The sequence below is a fragment of the Berghia stephanieae genome, chromosome 4 (genome assembly GCF_034508935.2).
Source record: "Berghia stephanieae isolate SIO BIC M18660-M18661 chromosome 4, UCSD_Bste_1.3, whole genome shotgun sequence".
NCBI classification, from domain to species: Eukaryota; Metazoa; Mollusca; class Gastropoda; order Nudibranchia; family Aeolidiidae; genus Berghia; species Berghia stephanieae.
Window position 1 is genome coordinate 43,225,779 of NC_088363.1, and position 5,000 is coordinate 43,230,778.

Here is a 5,000-nt window from a genome sequence, read left to right on the forward strand (position 1 = left end):
ACAAATAAACACTCATACACACGTAACCATCAACTCGGCACTACAAGCAAGAAAAATGTTGGTAAATTCGTCCACAATGCTTCGTTGCAAAGAATTACTTTATTCAATAATCGTGAAAAAGAGGTGGGGGGAGGGGGATTTTGATATGTCATATTTTTAAGTTTTATGTTGTTTTTCTTTGCTACTTACAAATAAACTTGACAATGATCAGTGTTTTTGACAGTTAATGTAATCTTTTGGATGGCCGAAGTTATCCTAATTATGACGTAAATGGTGCAACATTGGCGCATCCCTCAAGTCCAACGGTGGAGCTCTCAGATCCTGGCACAAGTCGAGGGGTTTTCCGCTATTTGAGGATAGCTCAATCAGCTGTAGCGATACTAAAGGACAGAGCATTAACTGGAACTTGGATTGCTTTGCACCACGGTGTTGAGTCAGTCACAAATTCGCGCAGTGATGTCACCAACACACGAGTCGGCGCAGTGCGCGATTCGGAATCTTGAATAGAGTGTAGACTAAAAAGGCAGTACCTATGTTGTTTGCGAGTTGGCGAAAGACAGTGGAGTTAAAATTTCTTTTTTATTTTTAATTAAATTATGATGTTAATGATTTTTAAAAGATTGGTGTGGTGCCTGGCACCATTCTATCCAATGGCCCCACGCCACTGGGATTACTATTCATTTTCATCTTGTGTTAAATATCACTTGATATTAACTGTTTTGGGACACAAATAACCACTGGCCTTTTCAGAAATTTTTTTGTATTTTTCAAGCCTAGTTTGGCATTTTGCATAAAAACTTTCTGCCAACTTGTTACAGGTGTCTGGGAATAACCAATATTCGTTATTGGCAGACCCTGTCTGGGAATAATGACAGCCCTATAATATATATATATATATATATATATATATATATATATATATATAATATATATATATATATATATATATATATATATATATATATATATATATATATATATATACTGGAATGTCTAATATTTGCTCTTCGGTTCCAGTCAGTGCCCATGTTCCGCAGTTGTATATAAGCACGGATTTTACAAGGGTTGTGTATAATTTGATTTTAGTGTTTATTTTTATTCTGTCTTTACTAATCCATATATATGTAATAATTTATTAAGTGCAGCCGTCGATAAACTTTTTCTTCTTTCTACATCTTCCTTGTCTCCTATTAATGATCCTACTTTTTTCGTGGTTCTTTATTCCTTGACAGTAATGGTACATCTGTTTTGTCAGTATTAACGTACAGTTGGTGATTTTGTAAGGCTCTTTGGATGTCATTTACACACACTTGTTTCAGGCCAATAGAGTCAATGTCGTCTTCATCTGCAATTTCCATGGGGATTTCGTTTTTAAAACGTGATTGGGCCGAAGGTACAGATTTACGCACATCTGTTAAAGCATTTTCTAGGTAAATAATAAATAAAACAGGGCAAGGGCGTACCGATGTTGCCAAGGAATGATTTAATCTCTGAGGCACTGATATTTTGGTTGTTATCCAAGTTTCAATTATAAGGAATCTGATTAAGCAATAAACACTATATAAAAAATGCAATGAAAGACCCTTATCCATTCAAATCCTGGAGGCAAGATGGCGGCTTTTTGGGGATATACTCAGAAGAGATGAAAATATACAAGCTAATAAAGCCATGAATACTTTCTTTACCCCATCTGACACAAGAAAGATCAAGGTAGACCACCCACGTCAATTCATACTGTCCTCAATAGAGACCTAAAATGATTTCAAAATAACAAAGAATTAAAATCAAAGGAAGACCTTATGAACTTAGCATCCATAGCAAAAGACCGTGAACTGTGGAAGGAAATGACACAGATGATTGGAAAGGCAGCCGAGGCGTCCAGATCGGATAATTAGGGAGCGAAAGGCCTTAAGTCAGTCACTATATATATATACAAATTGTTACTAAGCTGCTAGAAAACGTGGACTGTTATAAGCAACAAACAAAAATGAAAAAGAACAACACAGGAAACGTTTCGTATTTGATATTTCTTTTCTTTATTTTTTTTTTTTTTGAAGCTAGCATATGCATGTTTGTTTTATTAGTTTTATAAGAACATCGCCGGTTGAAACTGATCGATCCATGAATCTGGAGTTCATTCCTGGTGTTTATTTTTTTCCGATGAGATCCGAGGGTGAGTCAAATAGTAATTGGGACAAATCTCCTACTGAGTTCATTTCTTTTTCATGTGACGTCAAATTTAGACTTACACATGTAGTCTTTAAACTAAAAGTAAACATTTTTAATGCTGTCAAATTTTGACAAAGTTATGACAGTTCAAAATGGATGTCCGTCGGCGACAGAAAGCTGTCATTGAATTTCTTGTTTTCGAAGAGGAAACATCGTTTAACATTGTTTAATGCATTGGTAAAGTCTATAAAACTCAGGCATTTTGTAGAGGTATTATTTTAGGTTGGTTGAACCTGAGTCGAAGAGACAATCAATGGAACTGTGAAACCCCTCTTTCCCAAAGACACAAAAATTCAAAGCTGAGAAATCAGCTTGAAAAATTATGCCAACAGTGTTTTGGGACATTAGAGGTGTTATCCTCGTTGGTTTCCTACCACAGGGAGTCACTGTCAACTCTGAACGGTACAAATAGACCTTGAAGCAACTGAAAGCAAAAATTCGTCGAGTTAGACCAGCTTTGGAGATGGAACGAGTAATGTTTCTTCATGAACATGCCCTTCCAAACACAAGTGCCAGGAAAAGGGAGGTAACCGCATCAATTTGATGGACAATGCTGTCTCCACCCTTCTTATTAATTCACAGACTTGACACCTTTGGACTTTCATCGTTTTGGTCCATTGAAAGGAGGGGACATCGCTTTGAAGCCAATACTGTAGTGAAAAATTGGCTCAAAATTCTGTCAACTCAGTTTACGAGGACGGGATACATGATTCATTGTTGTTATGGAAATATTCTCAATCCAAGGCAGAATATTGTCTATTACATTACACCAGGCCCATAATTGTGTTCGGTTATCAGACCTGCTAATATTTGTAAGTAGGTTTGTCAGACGTGTATACAGTTCTTTAGATAGAGCCAAAAAATTCGTAATTCTACGAATTTTTCGTAGTACCAGGCAGATCTGATAAAGGTCATTTTGTAAAATGTTATAATTTAAAGACGACTAGTAAAACAAAACCAAACAAAACCGAGCATTTATAAAGGGCAACATCCACTAAACGTGCTTAAAGCTCTTCACATTAGCCACTCCCACGCCTCGTTCTGAAAAAAGTCCGCGAAATTAAAGGGGAGGCAAGAGAAAATCAGCTGATCGTTAAAATAGTAACAGAAAAGTGGAGGTGCTCGGCAATGAATGCAAGAAAGACATTTAAAACGCCGTAAAAATGTTTAAAAATCACTTAATGTTATACGAGTAATTACCATCCATAACAACCTGTCAAATTCACATATGTAAGATGCCAAGCCAAAATTAATAATAAAATAATAAAGAACACGATTGACCGTTGACTACACATTCATACGAGTACCAGAAATATTTTGTAAACAATGTAACACAATATAATGTGTAAGTTTCAAAGCAAATGCAACCACAAATAACATCAAAGAACAATGTGGGACTACTGTTTTAATTTCATAAAACCAAACGCATATTTTCTGCCCCCGATATTGAACGTGTAGTTAGTATGTATCGTACAAACAACATTCGTTTAGACAGGTAGTCGGGATTCTAGCGCCAGTTTTATTTGGGCAACCGTGATTGGGATTTCACTCAATGCACTTATTATTATTATTATTATTATTATTATTATTATTATTATTATTATTATTATTATTATTATTATTATTATTATTATTATTATTATTATTATATAATATTAATAATAATAATAATAATAATAATAATAATAATAATAATAATAATAATAATAATAATAATAATAAGCAGTTGAAAGCAGTCTTTGGTGTATAAGTGCATATGTACATTATTTCTTATAATAAATGCTTCAAAACAAAACAAAACAAAACTAAAAAAATAAAAATAAAGAATAAATGAATAAAAATATCTATTTGGGCATTTACTTACATTACAAGTCTTGAAAATCACAATCACAATCCATGAAAATTAAATATCCCATAATCCGAAGAAGACATGAATTTAATCCAAAATCCAACACAGGAATGTATTTTAATAGGAGACAGATATCCTATTAAAACTATAGCATTACTTGCAAACAACAATACCCCACTCTGCGTTTAACGGGCTTGTGGCCGTCACATTGTAAATTGTGACCGCATTAGGGTAATCGGTGTCCTAAAGACTGACATACTGACATACAATCAATGAGAACTATAAAGAATCCATTCTAGAATTCAACTACAAACTGAAAAGCATGATAAATATCACTCTATCAAATAATTTTCTTTGCACAGGTTCACTCACACTCTCCTTTATTGCAAAACATTGATAAGTGAGAAAAAGTTTGTATTTCAATTATAAACTTAATCACATAATCTAAATGATGGAGAATAAAAACAGCTAATTATAAAAAAATTCACAGATCAAGTTATCTATTTGAACTCCGCATATTTAGCTTAATTACTCAATGACCATAAATTTTTTAAAACTGCATTGTTTCATTTAAACAAGACCATGACGCTTATGCCTGGACCGGGTATTCACAACTTCTGCATTTGCATTCCACTTTCGAATCGAATTAATCTCTATCTTATCCGTTTATTTGCAAAGTTTCTGCACTTTATATATAAGACCATAACGCTTATGTCTGGACCGGGTATTCACAACTTTTGCATTTGCATTCCACTTTCGAATCGAGTTAAACAATGAATTGCAATGAATCAAGTTGACTCTTTACTTCACCGACCATTTAGAAGATCGACACTAGATGACAAATTAGAAATAAAAAGACTAGTTCCTCACCAACCAACTGATTTTGAATTAACACAGGTGTGGAAATCTCGAAAACGCTCTT

The 5,000-nt window shown here is 34.0% G+C and overlaps 2 protein-coding genes across 5 annotated transcripts in view; one reads left to right on the forward strand and one right to left on the reverse strand.

Annotated features, from left to right (window-relative positions):
* LOC144970634 (serum paraoxonase/arylesterase 2-like) overlaps positions 1 to 4,401 on the reverse strand; it is a 54,342-nt gene extending 49,941 nt beyond the window's left edge. Inside the window, exon 1 of the mRNA XM_078910455.1 lies at positions 4,094 to 4,401. The gene's annotated coding sequence lies outside the window, so the exon portion shown is untranslated. The remainder of the gene's footprint in view (positions 1 to 4,093) is intronic.
* The window catches only part of LOC144970635 (putative cytosolic iron-sulfur protein assembly protein CIAO1 homolog), a 32,843-nt gene that overhangs the window by 11,188 nt on the left and 16,655 nt on the right, over positions 1 to 5,000 (forward strand). The gene's annotated exons all lie outside the window — the stretch shown is intronic.